The 20837-nt window shown below is 37.9% G+C and overlaps 1 protein-coding gene across 11 annotated transcripts in view; it reads right to left on the reverse strand.

Annotated features, from left to right (window-relative positions):
- FARS2 (phenylalanyl-tRNA synthetase 2, mitochondrial) overlaps positions 1 to 20837 on the reverse strand; it is a 502588-nt gene that overhangs the window by 474743 nt on the left and 7008 nt on the right. For 5 of the 11 annotated variants that reach the window (XM_041772865.1, XM_041772864.1, XM_041772866.1 and 2 more), the window contains exon 2: positions 16417 to 16501. The exons of the other annotated variants lie outside the window; for them this stretch is intronic. The gene's annotated coding sequence lies outside the window, so the exon portion shown is untranslated. The remainder of the gene's footprint in view (positions 1 to 16416; positions 16502 to 20837) is intronic. 11 annotated transcript variants of the gene reach the window in all.

The following is a 20837-nucleotide window of genomic DNA, read 5'->3' on the forward strand; positions in this document are numbered from 1 at the left end:
CAGACCACAATGATATGAAACTAAAAGTCAATTACAAGAAGAAAACTGGAAAAAAACATATGGTGGGTGGGCAACATGGTATAAAAAGCCAAAACTTAAAGAATTAAAATACAAACTCAAAAACTACCTTAAGACATATTAAAATGGAAACACAGCAGTCCAAGTCTGTGAGATGCAGCAAAACCAGTACTAAAAGGAAAGTTTATAGCAATACTGACCCACCTCAAGAAGCATAAATCTCCAGTGAACAATCTAATTTTATACTTTAAAAAAGTCCAAAGTTAGTAGAAGGAAGGAAATAACAGAGATCAGAGTGCAAATAAATGAACTAGAGACTTAAAAAAAAAAAAATGAGAATAGAAAAGATCTATGACTCTAAGAGCTGGTTATCTGAAAAAATAAAATTGGTAAGCCTTTGGCAGACTCATCAAGAAAAAAGGCCCAAATCAGTACAATGAGAAGTTACAACCAATACCAAAGAAGTACAAAGGATCATATGAGACTACTACAAACAATTATATGCTAGGAGTGCCTGGGTGGCTCATTCAGTTAAATGTCAAACTCTTGATTTCAACTCAGGTCAGGAACTCAGGGTCCTGAAATGGAGCCTCACATTGGCTCCACACTGAGAGAGGAAACTGCTTAAGATTCTCCCAAAAAAAAAAAAAAGATTCTCCCTCTGCCTTTTCTCCCCCACTTGGGCGAATGTATACACACTCTCCCAAAAACAAAACTAAAACAAACAACAATTACAGATTAACAAATAGGACAATCTAGAATAAATGTATAAATTACTAGAAACCCTGTCTTCCAAGACTGAATCAAGAAGAGAGAAAATTTGAACAAACTACTAGTAATGAAACTGAAACACTAAACAAAATAATCCTAACAAACAAAAGTCCAGGACCAGATAGCTTCACAGGTGAATTCTACCAAACATTTAATGAAGATTAATACCTATCCTTCTCAAATTATTGCAAAAAATTGAAGAAGGAACACTCAAATTCATTCTATAGATGAGGCCATCATTATCCTGATACAAAAACCAGACAAAGATACCACCAAAAAAAAAAAAAAAAAAACAGACCAATATCTTTGATGGACACTACTATAAAAATCCTCAAAAAAATATTAGTAAACCAAATTCAACAATACATTAAAATAATCATACACCATGATCAAGGGGGGTTCATTCCAAGGGTGCAAAAAAGATTTGATATCTGCAAATCTGTCAACATGATACACCATATTAAAAAAAATCATATAATCATCTCAACAGATGCAAAAAAAAAAGCATTTGATAAAATTCAATGTCCATTTATGAAAAAAAAACTCTCAACAGAGTGAGCAGAGAGGGAACATACCTCAATATAATAAAGACTATATATGACAAACTCATAGCTAATATACTCAATATCAAAAAGCTTAAAACTTTTCCTCTAAAGTCAGGAACAAAACAAGGATGCCCATTCTCACCACTTTCATTCAATATAGTATTGGAAGTCCTAACCACAGCAATCAGACAAAAAACAGAAGATATAAAAGCCACAAAGGGATGCCTGGATGGCTCAGCAGTTAGCGTCTGCCTTCAGCTCAGGGTGTGATCCCCGGATCCAGGATCAAGTCCTGCATCGGGTTCACTGCGAGAAGCCTGCTTCTCCCTTTGCCTGTGTCTCTTCCTCTCTCTCTCTCTCATGAATAAATAAATCTTAAAAATAAATAAATAAACAATAAATAAAAGCCATCTAAATCGGAAAAGAAAAAGTAAAACTGTCACTATTTGTAAACAACCTGACACAGGGGACCACAGGGCAGGGACCCCAATGTGGGACTGGGGTCCCACTGGGGTCCCATTTATATATTTTTATATATAAAAATCCCTAAGGACTCCACCAAAAAACTGTTAGAATAATGAATTTTTCTAGTTGCAGGATATAAAATTAATATACAAAAATCTGTTACACCACTATACACTAATAATGAAAGAGAAATTTAAAAAATAATCCCATTTACAACTGTACCAAAAAGAATAGGAATACATTTAAACAAGTAGGTGAAAGACCTGTACTATGAAAACTGTAAAATACTGATGAAAGAAATTGAAGGAAACACAAATAAATGGAAGATATACCATGCTCATGAACTGGAAGAATTAATGTTGTTAAAAAGTCCATATTACCCAAAGCAATCTACAGATTTAATGCAATCCTTATCAAAATGTCAACAGCATTTTTCACCAAACTAGAACAAAGAATCCTAAAATTTATAAGAAAACTATGAAAGAGGGGCACCTGGGTGGCCCAGCAGTTGAGTATCTACCTTTGGCTCAGGTCATGATTCCAGGATCCTGGGATCAAGTCCAGTATCAGGTTCCCTGCAGGGAGCCTGCTTCTCCCTCTGCCTATGTCTCTGGCTCTCTCTGTGTCTCTCATGAGTAAATAAAATCTTTAAAAAAAAAAACTACAAAAGACCCCAAAACCAAAACAATCTTGAGAAAGACAAGCAAAGCTGGAGGCATCACACTCCTTGATTTTGAACTGTACTACAAAACTCTAATAATCAAAACAGTATGGTTTTGACACACACAGACCAATAGAACAGAATAGTCCAGAAATAAACCCATAGGGTCTAATTAATCTATGACAAAGCAAGTAATAATATACAACGGGGAAAAGACAATCTCATCGGTAAGTGGTGATGGGAAAACAGCACAGCTCCACGCAAAAGAATTATTCTGGACACTTTCTTACACCATACATAAAAAATAAAGCCCAAATGGATTAAAGGCTTAAATGTAAGACCAGAAACCGTAAAAATCTAGAAGAAAACATAGGCAGTAAGCTCTTGAACATCAGATCAATACATTTTGGATCTATCTCCTCAAAGACAACACAAACAAAGATAAATTGCTGGACTACATCACACTAAAAAGCTTTTGCATAGTGAAGGAAACCATCAACAAAATGAAAAGGTAACCTACTGATTAGAAGATATTTGTAAATGATATTCTGATGAAGGATTAATATCTAAAATTTACAAAGAACTCACACAACTCAGTATCAAAAAATAAATAAATAAATCCAAATGGAGAGAGGGCCTGAAGAGACATTCCTCCAAAGAAGACATACCTCTGTTAGAGAGGTACTTCAGAGACTCCTGGACTTTTGCATATTTAAAGTTCCTGAGATATGGCTTTAGAAGGCCAACAAACATGAAAAGATGCTCAATTATCACTAATCGTTAGGGAAATGCGAATCAAAATCACAGTGAAAAAAAATCACCTGACACTTCTCAGAATGGCAAATAACAAAAAAGATAAGAAATAACAAATATTGATGAGGATGTGAAGAAAAATCTCTCTCATGCACTACTGGTGGGAAAGCAAAATGGTGCAGCCACTATGGAAAACAGTATGGAGGATCCAAGAAAACTTAAAAGTAGAACCACAACACAATCTAGAAATTTCATTTCTGGATATTTACCCAAAGAAAATAAAAACTCTAATTCGAAAAGATATATGGACCCCTATGTTCACTGCAGCTTTATAATAACCAAGTAATGGAAGCAAGTGTCTGTCAATAGTGAATGGATAAGGTCCCTTGATAAATGATTGGAAAAAGAAGATGTCGTTTATGAAATTTTAGCCATAAAAAATAATGAAATAAGTCAAAGGCAAATACCATATAATTTCACTTACACGTAGAATCTAAACAAAAGAACAAGCAAAGCTAAATAGAAATAGACTCATAGAAACAGAACAATATGGTGGGGAATGGGCAAAGGAGGCAAACTGAAAGGTACAAACTTCCAGTTGTAAAATAAGTCAGGCACAAGGATACAATGCACAGTATGGGAAATATAGTTAATAATATGTAACAATTTTGTATGGTGACAGATGGTAGCTAGATATACTGTGATCAATTCATACTGTATAAAATGCTGAATCACTATGCTACACACCCAAAACTAATACAATATTGTATGTCGACTGTACTTTATTTAAAAAGACAATATAAACAAAACATCAGCAGTTTACAGTTTACTGATCAGGAGTTTAAGTCTGATGCTTCAAATACATTAATCATAAAGTTTATTCTAATAATTATTTTTTTAATCCTGCCTTCACTTGGAAAGTGCAAATTTATTACTTAAATTTAATCCGCTAATTTTCCTTCTTGTAATCCTATTCTTCATCTGAAAAGCTTTAATTGGGCAGCCTGGGTGGCTCAGTGGCTTAGCGCTGCCTTCAGCTCAGGGCCCGATCCTGGAGACCAGGGATCAAGTCCCACATCTGTCTCCCTACATGGAGCCTGCTTCTCCCTCTGCCTGTGTCTCTGCCTCACTCTCTGTGTCTCTTATGAATAAATAAATAAAACCTTAAAAAAAAAAAAGATTTAGAAAAGCTTTAACCTCCCAGACAGATCCATGATGTGCAGTCACTAGGCAGCTGTTTTGTAGTAAATAGCTGCTGACAATGGATGCCAAGCACAGGAACCTATAGCAGGCTTGAATGCAAAGAAACCCAACCCTTATTCCCTGATGAGTCCTCTCTCATACTAAAGCCCAGGAAGGCTCCAGCCAATTAAAATAATGCAATTAAAATAATAAAAACTAATAGAAGAAAAATGTAATGTTAACACTAACTCACAGACTGTCCCTCAGGACATAAGATCTTCTACATCTCAAGTAAATCATAAAACACCCCTATTATGTTTTGTTAAACGAACCATGCACATGTTATTGCTTTTAGAAAGCCTTTTCAGCCTCAGAAATTACCTGTTTAGTGCGACAGTATTAAATATTAATATTTTTAAATGTTGAAGGCTAGGGGCACCTAGATGGCTCAGTCGGTTAAGCATCTGTCTTAGGCTCAGGTCATGATCCCAGAGTCCTGGGATCAGCCCCTTACAGGGCACCCTGCTCAGCGGGGAGTTAGGCTTCTCTTTATCCCTCTGCTCCACCGCCCCTCCTCCCCCTACCATGCTGGCTCCTGAACGCCTGTGGATGCTGCATGCTCTTATAAATAAAATCTTTAAAAATTAATAAATAAATGTTGCAGGCTGATCAAAGCACATCCTCTTTATCTGTGTTAACAGTAACCACTGATCACCTGTGGCTACCTAATTTTAAATTAATTAAAGTTTGAAATTTAGTTCCTCAGCTGTACTAGCCACCTTTCAAGTGCTACAAGCAGATGATAGCTGCCATACTCCACAGCATAGACAAAAACACTAATATCACAAAGTCTACTGAACAGAGTTCTAGATACTAAATGCCTTTTTCTGAAGCAATCACAGAATTTTCATTCATTCATTCAACATATGTTTGCTGCTGAGTTCCTACTATGGGACTGGCACTGTGCTGGTTATTAGGCATGGCCATGAATGAAACTAATCGTTTAAGTAGGAGATAAATAAAACCTAAAAAGTAGAGAAGTAGAGACCTTATCTTTAAATAAAGAAGAGCAGCCAGGGAAGTCCTGTCTGAGGAAATGATGTTTAAGCCAAGACTAGTAAGATAAGCCATTCAAAAAGAAACAGTTTCCAAATAGAAGGAACTGAAGAACCAAAGTGTTCAGGTGGGAAGGGCTTAGCATGTTCTGGAAACTGATTTCAGTACATTCTGCAGCTGTCTCATTAAACTTGAAACACTAAGCAAAGCATTTAACTGACACCCAAATCTATTCCAATGGGGAAGTTAGACAACGGTCCATACATTATCCTAGGCAGCTCTCCCTCTCCCTCTAAATCACCTGCCTTTTTGTCATCTCATTTCTGGAAGCACCAACTTCTGAGTGGGCAGGAAAAGAAAGAGCAATTAATTTTGTTACTTCTTAGCAGAGAGAAAACGGGCTTAACCGAGGTCTCTGAGTTACAGTGAATTTTAACTAGCTGTGTTCTCCCAGGCCACTATTCACATGGGTAACCAAGATATTGTCATCACAAGGGCAGCAGCTTCCATTGGAGGGTAGGCGGTCATTGTTCCCACCAAGGGCACACAACCCACACAGACCTGGAGCAGTAAAGTCCAGCAGCTGGGGCTGAAAGCTAATGGCGGGGGGGGAGACAATCCTCTTCCCAGGAGTCACAGTGGCTTGCCATGCAGTGGACACCCCAGCATTGTCACTGCCCCACCGACAGCTCTCAGGTAGGGTGCTGAAAACACCCCACCTTTCAAAAGACAGGACTGAGGGGGACTCCATACAGTGAACCCCTCAAGGCCTCTACAGCTGGAGTGCCTAGAACACATCTGCCTGGCAACTCATTCCATTTACACACTTTGTCATCCCCACTGTCTTCTCAAACTTCTTCATCACTACACACCCAAGACCTCCGAGCAGAGCTGAGGCAGGAGGGCCATGAACTAGCGCTGAAGCCACTGTCCTCTGCTGCATGCAAGGCTGGAATCCATCTCCCTCTATACTTAAGGGGAGCCAAACGAGCCAATTTCCTTCCTGTCCCATTTCTTTCATGGAGAGAAAATTAGAATCTCCATTGCTGGAAAGAGCTGAAGTGCTTGGCATTGGAAAAAAGAAAAAAAAAAAGGAGGCTGCTGCATCCTCATACCAAATTAATTAAGAGTCAAATATGGAAATTATGCTGCTGACATCAGATTTTGATTTTTTAGCCTTAATGAAGAAAAAAGCCCAATGCTAACTAAACTGAAAAGCCCAGTGAGGTTGAATAGTTACAGAAGATCAAGCTAAGGAACATATTTTAAATCCACACATGTCAAAACATTCATTGCATAGCGACATTTCTGCCCAAACACATTTCAGTAATTAAAATTAAGCTTCCTTCAAATAAAGTGTGCCATTATTGTTTTTAGTAAAAGACCTTGTAAAAACACTTCATTTTACTGTATCTTGAAGAAAGCATAAGCTTCAGATGTTACAAAACCATGTGAATTTATCAAAAAAAAATTTTTTAAAGGAACAACAAAAATCTAAAACCTGTGCTTTTGCCAGACCTGGTTTACTCATGGCAATGATACCAAGCCCTCCTTACACATCTTTTTGTTTGTTTGTTTGTTTGTTTGTTTTTAAACAGAAAGCCAAAGCAGCATATTCTTAGTTTGAGCTGCTACTGCAAAATACCAAAGGTCTGGTGGCTTAGGAACAACACACACTTATTTACTTATTTCCCACAGGTCTAGAGGCTAGGAAGTCCAATGTCAAGGTGTTGGCGGATTTGGCACCACATGAGAGCCTGCTTCCTGGTTCAGACAGCCATCTTTCCACTGTGTCCTCACAAGACAGACAGAAGGGGCAGAGCTCTCTGGGGACCCTTTTATTAGGCACCAAACCCAATCATGAGGGCTCCACCCTCATGACCAAATCACCTCGCCCCAAAGGTACCACCTCCAAATACCATCATATTGGGAGTTAGGATTTCAACCTGTGAATTGGGGAGAGAAGGGCACAAACATTCAGTTTATGGCGCAAAATAATGAGACTACATTCCTAATCTTTACAAAATGTCCCTAGAGGTAAGGAGACAACAGATTATTTTGGTTCCATTTTGGATTGAAGGAATCAAACAGGAAAAAGTAACCCGATCATCAGCTGGGGCAGAGCACCACCAAATGCTCACCTTCCAGGGCTGTGTTCATACTTGACCCATTTCAGGATCATACTGTAAGAGCTGGAAAATGTCAGCAACTGGTAGCAGCTTTATTTTAAATTATAATTTGGATTAATTACAGATAAAGTATAACTTTAAGGAAAAATCACTTTAAAAGATCAGGGTTCTATCCAAACAAGCAGGATATAAAAATACCAAGCCACAAGTACCTACCCTGTTCAAAACTTCCCTCACTTATTATATGGAGATATCCACAATGGGATATCCGGGCACAAGGATATTCCTTAAAATGGGGGTCTAGGGGTAAGAACTGACAATGTGATGCTGGGATTTTATTGAAAGAAATATTTAAATAATGCTGAGCAAGGAAAAAACACCAATGTTCTTTCATATTATGAATAAATTGTGATAGATTCAATTAAAAAGTCCATCCATATCTTTCATATCTTAAATATATATATTCACTTCTAAACACAGTATTTCTGATAATATGCTACCACATAGAAACAAAGTTTAGCTTCCCTATGGCCAGAACCTTTTATACACCATAGGGATTACTTGAAAAATACTCTGTCTTTAAGTACTAACATAGAAGGCATTTGGAAGTTATCATTCCTTAATTTTAAGAAGCTTTATCACATTTTCTATGCTTTCCAGTTTGTACCTTTCTCGTTAATAAGATTTCTGTTGTAGCTTAAAAAAAAAAAGTATAACTGCCCATTTGAAATCCATATCTAATTTCCTTCTCAAAAATGTAATTGGCAAGCACTGAGTAACCTACAGAATTGTTAAATCATTATATTGTATAACTGATAAAATTAATCACACTGTGTATTAATTACATTTCAAAAGTAAATAATTTTTAAAAGACAAAAAAAATGTAACTGAAAAGTACAGTCATTCTAAAACTTCCTGAGTGCAACCACTCTGCAATTCTAACTGCAATTTTATTTAATGTTTTAGTTAAGTCTTTTGGAAAAAAGTCAAATATCTACATATGACAGATACCAATTAATCTAAAGAAAATACTGTGAACAAGCCCTTGTCTACAAATGCAAAAACCTTTGAGTACCATTAACTAAATCCACTACCTGTGCATGTATCCTGCTTTGCAGCCACCATCTAATCAATAAATAACAAAAAGGTGAAGTTAATTACAGAATAGCTTCTGTATGTATAAGGCTTAAATATCACAAGAGGATAAATGCTCTTTCTTTCCTCCACCATGTTCTAAAGTTGACTCAGGAGTATACTGGGCCTGCATCTGAGAAGCACAGGTCTTATTTGAAAACCTAACAATGACACAGATTTGTTCCTGTGCTGCCTATTACAGAGACAGGAAGAGCTAGATCAGAGAACTCCTCTTCAGGGTGCTCCCGACGTCTTGGGGACTTTCTGGACAGACTTCTCCTCTTGATCGGAAGGAATAACTCCTGCTCCACCAACCATTCACTCCCACTACACGAGGCCTTCATGACCTCCCTGCTTTAAATCTCTTAAAATCTCCTGATTTTGTTTTTGGGTTTTGTTTTGGGTTGTTTTTTTTTTTTTTTTTCAGTTGTGTGTATGAGGTGGAGGGTGTCTTCATTTTAATATTTGTATACATAGGACTGTGCTTATCTGGGGGAAAAAATCAGTTTGATCCAGAGAATAGCTTGAAATCTGGAATACTTTCAAAAAAATAAAACTAATTTGCAAATATTTGCTGTGCCTTTAGACAAGGTGCTAGGAAACAGAAAAATAAAAAGTCTTTGCCTTCAAACATTTCAGAAGGCCAGCTTTGCAAAATTCCAATATCAGTAGTGGGCAAGGACTGTGTCTTCATCAGTCACACATATTGGTGGCAGCACTAAGGGTCAGTGGTTCTCAGTCTTGATTAAACACTAGAATTACCTGGAAAGCTGCTAAAAAAGATCTGTGTCAAGGCACCATCATGAGATTTTTATTTGATTGCTGGGGGAAGAGCCCTGACATTAATACTTTCATAAGCTCCTAGGGTTTATAATGTGCAGCCAAGACCAAGAGCCACTGCTCCAGACTGACAGTTCACAAATCCCACAACCGCGAAGGCCAAGAGTTCTCAAACTGGTTCTCAAATTGTCAAGGGTTTTTTAACTCACCCTAGGATTTCACAATATACCTAACATCTAACTCAGATATTTCTTTTTGCCTTAGTTCCAAAAGACGATTTGTGTCATCAGAATTTCAATTAGCATACAGCCCTGAGAAGGCTAATAAGCATCTTTAGATAATCATTTTAAAAATTATCTAGATTTCCCCATAAAAATCATTTTTATTACAAATACCTCTTCATATGTAAATTTCATTTTTAATTAATTACTGCGATCAGTCAAAATGGTATTTAATAAAAATACTATTTTGCCAAAAAGGAAGAAGCAATATTGGCCATTTTCAGAAGACTCCTGAAATTATCTTCCCATCTCTCACATCTTCTACAGAAAGTTTTGCTAAGACCAGCTCCACGGCAGGCTGATAAGATATAAATTCAGGCCTTTGTATATGCAAAACTAGATTTTACTTTATTGATTTGCTCTTAGGGTTTGAAAGAATAAGGCACATATGTCACAAGAAGACTGGTTAAATGGGGTAGCAAGAAGTCTTGGTGTAATGTTAACTGTCACGTATTTCAAGATTATGGACAGGATCAATTCTAAAAACTGCTTGAGGGAGGAAAAATTCAAGTACAGGATTTATTTTCTCTTAAAACTAGGCTCTCCCTCTTAGAAAAGGGGCTTACCAAAGGAAACTTTCACCTAGCCCATAGTCATGTGAGCTATTCCAGGAGCACTGGGAGTGAGGATGTATTTACATCACCCTACCATATTCAGGGCTTTCCCCACCACAATGCTGCTAAGAAAGGGCAATGCCACACCTGCATGAGTAGAATAAATATGGATGGATGCCATCTGCTTTCAGACAGCTGTCTGGCTGGGGCCTGATGACAGTGGTCCTCCATCCTGGTGGCACATTAAGAAACCCCTGACACTTTTTAACTATATTATTACTGGGTCCCATGCCAAGGGTTTATGCTGGACTTGATGAGTGGAACTAGAATACTAGTAATTTTTAAAGGTTCTCAGATGTGTAATATGAGGCCAGAGAATCAGTGGCTTAATGAAAACAAAAGATTATCCATCTGTCAGCTAATGTGATCTGGGAGCAACCAAAGGGGAACAAGTTCAGATGAAGACGGATCTGACCTCTGAGCTTGCTTAGATGACTCAAATCCTGGTCCCTCTCTGAGAAAGAAGTATGAGGGGGAGGCAGCTCATGTGAGAGCAAAGAGCTTGAGCTCACACACAGGCAGGCAAGAGTTCAAATTTCCATCCTACCGCTGGCTAGCTGTAAAGCTCTAGCCCACTGAGGAGATTCTTTCAACCTGTTTTCCCAGATGTAAGCTGGCACTCATTCCATCTCATCAGGGTCCTACCCATATTACTATGAATTACAGGTAAAACAAGTAGTACAGCAAGTATTCAAAAATGAGTGTTGTGTCAACCTCTAAGTAATCCAAATGGGCCTCTGGCAATAAAGAAGAGAGGCATCCTGTAGCTCATCTCTTCACACATAAGACACATTCAATAAATTATTTCTCAAAGTTTCACAGCCATAGTACAACCTCCATATTTTCCTAAAGCCAGTAACAAAGATGTCTCATGGCCAACTTGTGGAGAAGAATCATAGCTTACTTGTTATACAAAATTGGCAGTGATGCCTAATTATGAAAAAAGACAGAATTGATGGATCTGAATGTCAGAGCAAAGAACAGTTCAACTATTCAGCACAACTCCCAAAGAAGAACAGAAACTTAAGTGAAGGGCAAAGAAGGAATCCAAACCCTAGAATAAATAGACCCCTGTGGCTTTAGTGTCCTATGGCCTTAGGTTCAAATTTTAGCTTCAACGCTGCAGTAAATCACACACTCTGTAAGGTTTAATTTATTTATCTACTAGATAGGAATTGGAGTCAAGAGTTCTCATAAAAACTAAAAGTGCAAATGTAGGTAAAGGGCATAGCAAAAAGTGGATGTTCAGTAAATCAGGTTTTATTTCCCTTACCCTCTCGAAGTTTTGATCCCTGGTATTGAAATTTCTCATAAATTATGCCTCTGAAGTATTTCTTCTTCATGAATCAAACTCTTAAGCCCAGAGAGCCAAAATTCACAGACAAGCAAATCAAATAATGCCAGAAAGGTATCTTTGGGATGGTGGGTTCCCCTTGGCTGACAGGGAACCTAGACAGAGAAGAGGATAAGGTACAGATGGAGATACAGAATATTTCTGCTGAATACTGGCTTAATGTCCTATGCTACATTTCCTATGTCGAAACCTTAAAACTAATGAAAGTATATTGAAGTTAAATAGAACAATAACAGCAGGGGCTTATTCCTTATTCTTTCATGTATCATGAGCTGAGATATTTTGAGTATCATATCCTTTAAAATTCTGGGGTTGTCATCATCTGACCAGGTCGCAAAGGGAACTTAATGATTATTAAGCAGCAAACAAATTATGTTAAATTAGGAGACTGATACAGGAAATGTGGATCACACACTTTTACAACTAAATGATAGGAAAGCTAAGATGTATAATCCATTTACAAACAACTGTAACTGACTGACAGGGAAAAAAATTTCAGCCAGTTTTCCGCTTGATTTATAAACCTGTTAAATCTAGTAACTTCTAGACAGTTTTGTACAATTATTATCATGACCAAAATAAGAAGTATGAGAAAAGGAGGTATATAAGAAAATAACATATAAACATCAATTTACAAATAAATGTAATTAACAGGGAAAAAAAAATCTCATCCAGTTTTCCATTTGATTTATACACCTCTTAAATCCAGCAACTAACAGACCATTTGTACAATTATCATTACCAAAATAAAAAGCATGAGAAATAGAAGTACATAAGAAAATAATACACAAACATCAAGGATTTACTCTTTTCGTTAGAGACAATAGGTCTATAAAGATCCATCTATATTCTCCCATCTGGAACATTACAACCAGTATCGCTGACACACTAATTTGGCTATTTTAAGGTTTACTGAATATCTGGTACTGTAACTAAGAACGGTCATACCCCTCAAGGAGCTCACAGACCACCACAAAACCAGAGTGAGAGATATAGTTTCCCAACCAAAACTCAAGGACAGTGGAGGAGGTGACTAACTGTACATGGAGGAAGAGCAGAAAAAATTTCACAAAGAATGAATGTTCAGTGGTTGACAGCTAACACCATCAGAGACAGCACATCTCTTCTCAATTCTACAATCAGTGGCTTTTTGACGGTGGCCTGAAATTGGGTATAAATATACTGGTCACAGACAAACACTACGACAGGCACTCCTCCCATAAATATCATTTATTAAACATCAACCAGCAGACCAGTGATCTTGATAGCAAATTTCTACAAAGTGGAAAAACCACAAGTGCAAAGGACCAGAGGTGTAAGAGTATGAAGATCCTAAAAGAGCTGGTAGCTCAGGATGAGGAGTGTGGGGAGCAAAGGATGGAGTAGTAATGAATAGGAGAAAGGGAGTTCCAGGCCACATTCTGAGGAGGTAAGGAATTAGGAATTAAGGAATATAATTAGAGGAGCAATAAAATGAGATATCTATGTGTTATAAACATGATCCTGGAACTCAGGGGGGAAGTGGAGCTGAAGAAGGCACACCAACACACCGTCTTTAACATCTGTAACATACCTGAGGAGTCACTGCCAAAGTGAGGTGGGGTTAAGATGAAGGGAAACTAGCAGTCACCACTTTACAAAATACAGAGCTTCTAACACAAATCACACTGTCGAGGACATCCAAAACTGAAGTGCCCTCAAACAAGGAAAAAAACCAACCCTCAACTGAAGCTTCACAGTGGCTGTCCTTTGGCAGAGAGAAACTCCCTTGATCCAGAGATAAGTAATTATCAGAAAAGAAGACAAATCAGAGACACTCCATAGAAACTAATGAATGAAAACAAAATTAAAAATATAAAACAAAAAAGTCCACCAAAGAAAATTACTCGAAAAAACAAAGTGTTCAAATTGTTTTCCAAAATCAAAGGAATTAGAGATAAACTAAAAAAGATAAAAAGATAAAATATGGTCTTAGGGAGGGTCAAAAAAATACATACAAAAGATCAAAAAAAGGTTATATAAAAACAGAAGATAAAAAGGGAGTTGGTACAGCTCAAGAAAGAGTGGAGAAAAATGAAACTCCTACAAAATGAGTGTCATATTATATGCAACAAAATGTGAAACACAAATAAAAACCCTGTCAGGCACAGGAAGGCCAGGTCTGAGAAGCCGTACAAAAGGAAGCAAATGAATAATACAAAAATGACCGGAAAGAAAACACTAGACACGTTAAGACAAAAGATCTACTTCACATTATTGATGCTTCTGAGGAAGAAAAAGAAAAGAAAACATTTAAAGACATGAAGCTCTATCCTAGAATCAAGCTCTATAAAAGCTCTATCCTAGAATCAAGAGCAGACCATGCTCCAGGAAAAATTACAATGCAATGATCAACAATAAGAGCCTAGTGAAGTTACCAGCTCAGGGGAAAAGGATACCTAATGCACGAAGAAAAAGCCATACACACACAGCACCACCCTTTCCTATCACAGGTTCCTTTGCAGAAGGAATGGGTGAGGGAAGAAGTAAGTTTACATCCAGAAGCACGGGAAGATTAGCCCACTGAACAAAATCTCAAAGAAGCCTGGCGGCAAGGGGCGGGGAGAGGGGCAGACACATGTTTGACCTACATCCATCCCATAGGTCATGCCAGTTCAACATATTGGTTACAGATGCAGTAGCACTAAATCACAGGCAGAAATACCCAGTGGGAAGCCAGGTGTACAGATGCTCACCTTGTTTCTCCCTTACACGGTATGTCAATTCCACTAATGAAAGCACATCAACAAAGCAGACTAGGGAAATCATTAGGACTGAGAACTACACTAGTCTGAAGCAGACCCAATCAGATATATCAAAAAAGCAGTGAACAGGGAGGCCTGGGTGGCTCAGCAGTTAAGCGTCTGCCTTCAGGAATTCAGTGCGACCCCGGGGTCCTGGGATGGAGTCCCACATCAGACTCCCTGCATGGAGCCTGCTTCTCCCTCTGCCTGTGTCGCTGCCTCTCTTTGTGTCTCTCATGAATAAATAAATTAGATCTTTAAAAAAAAAAAAAAAGCAGTGAACAAGAAGTCTAGGTTGGGTAAGGAGGGAAGAAGTAAAGATATGAGACAGATGTGGCACAATAAAAGGTAGAAAGTCCAGTAGACTTCCAAGTGCTGGTGGGAATAAAGAATTAAGCAGCCCTAGTAGCAAAAGGAATAAGCTGGAAGGTAAGAACAGAGTTAGAGAAACACTTAAAACTGAGAGTATGGAGGCAGTTTGGTCAATAAAATGTGTTTAACTGTGAATCCCAGCCGGGCCACTTGCTATTTATGTTTCCTCGTTCTAGAGGATTGTGATGAGTACTAGATAAGGCAGCCCATGCAACAGCCAGCCCAACACCCACCACACAGTAAGTAGTACAAGAGTAGTTAGTCCCTTCAGGGAACCAGGACCCAGCAAGGTGAGGGAGAAACCTAGTCCTCAGAATAGCGCCATCCACATTTTTAAATTCACATTACTTAGCTTCAAACACAAGAATCCTGCAGCAAGAAAGAAATCCAATTTTGAAGAGAAAGAAGAAAACCAAAGGACAGGAGTAAATGATGAAACCGCAGCTCTAGTTAAAAAAAAAAAAAACTCCATTGAATCACTGACCAATCAACTGGCAAATATTTATTGAATGCTATGCAAAGCACAGTCTAATAAGTTATTTTCACATTTACTGCTATTATATATTGTCCGGCACCCAGACCAAATTAAAGAGCAATTAGAGGTAAAATAAGTAGAAGTGACTGATTGCTTGTATTTACAAAACAGTAGTGGAAGTCAAGATTGGCCTGGCCTAAGACAAGGAAATGTCCCCTGAGTGATGAGATGGCCTGTTTCTGCCACATGCACAGCTTGGGAATGTGCTCTGCAGCCACGCAGGAGGCGGAAACATAATGGTTAACACAGCAGAAACATTCTGGCTTTATTACAGCATGATCAGGGGATCCCAACCAATTTCAGTCTAAGAATAAATTTTAACTTTGAAAAATCATCTAATCTCCACAAGATCAGACATATTTTTTTTTTGAGATTGATGTTAAATGAATGAATGGGTATCCAATGATAAAAGATGGTTAGTTCCTAAGGAAAATCTATACTTCAGAGAGCCTAATCACGCCAGGCTCTCCTCCCAAAAAAAAAATCAATAATAATAGCAGATAACTTTCTACAGCATTTTCTATAAATCTAGCACTATTTTAAATGTTTTGTATGTATTAATTCCTTTAATGATAACAACAGGCTGGGTTATAGTACTTTTATTTTTTTACTGAGGTAAAATTGACATATTAGTTTCAGGTGTACAACATACGATTCGATATTACAAAACGATCACCATAATAAGTCTAGCTAGTTAACACCCATTGTCATAGTTACAGAAAAACATTTCCTTGCTGAGAACTTTCAAGATCTACTCTCTCAGCAACATACACTTTTAACATCCACTGTATAATTCAAAATTACTTAAAAGCATTAATAAGTCACAGTAGCTTTTTATCACTGCGTATTTTTCCAACCACTATACTATGTGCATATGTCTGAAAATTGAGAGGAGAGCACATTAGAAACATAGGGACTCATAAGCTCTTCTCTCTGTGGCTCCCACTGTTGTCTAGCACACAGACTGGAAATCACTGTCCTACCTGATTGAGTTAACTGACAGGACCATGAATCTTCTAAAATTCATATTCTTCATCCTAAAATTGCAGAACCTGCAGTACAACGTTTCTAAGAGGAAAAAAAAAAAAAAAAAAAAACCCTGGTATTACAGTTGAAAAAACAGGTTCAGAGAGATTCTAGCAAAATACAAAACCAAAGCACAAGTTCTCTCAAATTATTGATCAAGTAGCAATCACTGAATACATTTAGTATGTGAAGTAACGATCATTCATTACAATCATATGTATTTAAGCATTTACACACTAATCATACTTTTTCAAGCACAGAACCAAACACAAAGCCCAATAACCCAACTATGGGACAACTAGAGCTTGAAAATGAGGGCTCACACAGAGCTAAATAAAACACTATAGGGATGCTAACAGAAAAATAAGAATCAATGTAAATTATTTGCTAGTTTCTTAAGACTGCTCTTATACCACCAATTCAATATGACATGATATAATCTGAAAAATACAAACACTTTGGAAACAAACAGTTGAAATATCAAATCTGCCAAGTGAACCAGGACACATATTTAAGTTCTCTAAGCCTCAGGGTTGCGTTTCTGGTAAAATTGGGGTAAAAGTGTGTAGTTCATTCAACTAGTATGAGAACCAAGAAAGTTTTGTCAGATGTCTTTGGCAGTGCCTAAAAATGAAGTGGAAAATGGTTGGAAGAAGAGAACTGTTAAGCACTGTCTGTACCCTCAAGAAAGTGTGTGCCATGAGGCTCAGGACCACACAACACTGACATTTGATCGTTCTTCCTTCTCGTGAGTGCCAAGAAGAGTTAACAGATCAGGACAGTATTAACCCCGGTATGGCTGGGCTACGGCTGGGCCCCTTCCAAAGGACAGGCTGCAGAGCCACAACAGGGAAAACAACCTCAAAAGGGTACAACTCTTCTGTTCTGAAATACCTGATTGCTTTTTTATGTTCCTATTAGTATTTAGGAGCTTTCTTCTAGAAGTCCAAAGAACATAAAATAACACTGTTATTAGCTAGAACCATGAACCCATAGGTTCTGTATCAAGTGAAACAGTAAAACACTTCCCTTACTTCTACACTTTAGTACAGCCCACTCTCATGCACAAAAAGATTCAACCCTAAAGAAGAAAAAAACCCTTTTGTGGCACCAACTCCCCACCCGCAACTGCCTACAGCTGAGGAAGCCACAGGAGACTGGGGACCCAGAGCTATCCATACAATGGGAAAATCCCACCTCTGGGCAGAGGGCAGGAGGACACAGGGATCCTGCAGGGAATAAAAGGGAAATGAAGGCTTTGATGGGTTTCAGAATCTTACAATTCCTCACTCTGTTCTTCCAATTCCTCTCTCTTTGCAAACAAAACAGTCTATGGCCTTGTCATGAAAAAGAAGGACCCCTGATTTTGGAAGGTCTTAAGACACCAGGGTGTGTAGATTAACATAGTCATCATAGACTACTGTACCAGAGTGACCAAACATCTCGGTTTCCCCAAGGCAGTTCAGCTTTATGCCTCTTGTCCCAGCATCATTATTTAACAGCATCCACTTCCATTGATCTCAACAGTATCCTGATTTAGGAAATGCATATGATCACCCAAATGTTAAATTAAGTGACTTACCTAAAAAGACATGGAAAAGCTTTGTGATAGCTGTGAAATGTAACCAAATCAACAAAATCCTAGTCAAGTTTTCTCCCTCTCACTCACATACATAGTGTTTACAATCATTTTAAAAGTTCACAGTAACTCTCCCTAGAAACAATAAAACTATTACCAACAATCTAGGATCATAGTCTGCTGAAACTCAAAAATTTTATTTAAAAGCATTTCTGCTGTAGGTCAATAGCTTGTGTCAATAATTCATACGGCCTCCCCTGAGACCACTCTTTTAGAAAGAAGTTACAGAGATTCTAAATGACTAGTAACCACGCACAATAACCTGCTAAAATGAGAATCATTTCCAGGGTGTTCTAAAACATAAAATAAAAACAATCGCTACCAGAGGCTCTTCAAGTCAAATTCGAAAAATAGTGCCAATAAAGTTTAAGATAATGCAAAATTCAAGGAGAATAAATCCTAAGAAAAAGTGTCCAAAATATGTATTACTCTTCTAAGGAAACTGACAAGATGCTTGCTCAGTTAGTACGCTAAGTGACTATACTACTTCCCTTATAAAATCTAAAGGGAAACTCTGGCCAAAAGGGAATAATGTCATCTAAACAAGTGTAACAGACACGGTGCTGTGGCTGAACATCTCATATTACCTACAATTGTTGGTTGTGATGGGGTAAGAAACTGGAATATGCAGAAATTTAAGGATTTCAGTCTTTTCTCTTATCCCGTCATGTGACAAATGTTTACTGAGCACTAACTATGAACCTTGCATAGTTATAACATGCATACTATACTATAACATACTATAACAAAACATAGTCTCTGCCCTCACGGGATTGACTTCTGATGGGAGAAGTCAACATTAAACCAGTACCTCAGAATTACAAGCAATACACTTTTACATTATAAAAAAACAAAGAATAAGATGCTGTAAGAAAGAATAATAAGATCAAGGTGGTATAATTTAAACTAAGGCTAGGGAACACCTTGCTGAAGATGGAATATGTAATTTATACAGCCATTAGTCAAATGAAGAGTACGGGAAAAGATTTACTATTCCAGAGAGGGACCCTGATGTTTAAAATTCCTGAAGTGGGGGACACCTGGGTGGCTCAGTGGTTGAGCATCTGTCTTTGGCTCAGGTCATGATCCTGGGGTCCTGGGATCAAGTCTTGCATTGGGCTCCCTGCACAGAGCCTGCTTCTCCCGCTGCCTGTGTCTCTGCCTCTCTCTCTGTGTCCCTCAGGAATAAATAAATAAATTTAAAAAATAAAATAAAATTCTTTAAGTGAAGAAAAAAAAAAAAAGCCTGTATATGCACACAACAAATTTACATAAAGAAACTACATGAGAAAATTCCAAAGCTTCACAAGTAGCAAAGAAATTACCTTAAATTAACAAATGCGAAAAATTCCAAGTAAAAATTTTTGCCAAGGCTGAAACAATGAAACTCTCTTTTTGGCACTACTGTATGAAGATGTGTTGAGCTGTAAGAAAGCCCAAATAGTTAATAAGAAGCACACTTATTGTCTACTCATCGTGGAGACCAGAAGTACCCAGTTCCAGGTTTCATTTAACAGCTCAGAAAAGTCAGGACGTTAAGCTGGGATCTCTTGTATTCCCTCACCCTTTCTCACAGGCTTTTCTCTTCATGGTTGCAACATGGCTGCTGAGCTTCAAGCATTAGTCTTCACATTAACATCCCAAGCAGGAAAGAAGAGATGGCAGAAGCAAACGCTCCGTTGGGAATACCTATCTTTTAACAGGAAGCAAAATCTCTCCTGAAAAACTTTCAGCCAACGTCTTCTTGTTTCATTAGCTGGAAAACCAAATATCTAGCCAAAAGGGAATGGAATCACCATGACGACTTTCTAGACTATTATGACTCATTTCCAGGAACTAGGCACATGGCCACTTAAAAAATTACTGTGCGCTAGCCAAGAAGAAGTGTGGTTGTTGATAGACAACTAACACTATCTGAAATCACCCAATAATTTTTACAGGTAAGTTATTTAGAGCTTATGCAATGGATTCATTCATTCATCTATTAGTATTTATTAATCATCTAGCATATGCAAAGCTAGATGCAAAGTGTTGAGGAAATAACTGTAATAAAAAGCAGACTTGGCCCCTGTCCTCACAGAATATACAAGCTGATAACAGAGAAAAGTATTAATCAAATAATCACACAAAGAGATACAGAACTCTAGCAAGACTGCTGTAATGAACTTTGGTGCCTTTTATCAAAAAAATCTGTCCCTGTTCTCTTGGTAACTACTACTTCAATTTCACTGTATGTATCCCTCATGCCTACCTACCCATCTCCAGCTCTCACAGCCTGAATACCATGGGGGCAGCTGCCCCCATTCTTGTCTCTAGGATTTAAACAGGTGGCTCAAACCTAAACGGACTGTAATCCTATGTTCTACCCACAGTTATTGGTTAGAGATGGATGAGCACACAATTTAATAGGACCAAAGGGGTGAACAGAGAGAACTTTAGGGCACTCCTGGTACAGAAGCTCTCTTCTGACATTCTAGAAACAAGTACCCCAGAATTGTTGGCGGCCTTCTACAACCAAGAAAGGAGGCCAGCCTGAGGATAAAGTTGACATTGTACAAGAAAGAATGGAAAAAAGGACAAAACCAGGTCCCTGACAATATCACTCAAATAAACCAATTCTAAAACCCATCTGTCTTCTGAACTTTCAAGATACATGGAACAATAAAGCCACTACATTGGTTCAAATCTATTTGACTTGGGTTTTCTGTTACTTGCAACTGCAGTCACTGCTAAAAATAC

This window comes from Vulpes lagopus, chromosome 10 (assembly GCF_018345385.1).
Source record: "Vulpes lagopus strain Blue_001 chromosome 10, ASM1834538v1, whole genome shotgun sequence".
Classification (NCBI taxonomy): Eukaryota; Metazoa; Chordata; class Mammalia; order Carnivora; family Canidae; genus Vulpes; species Vulpes lagopus.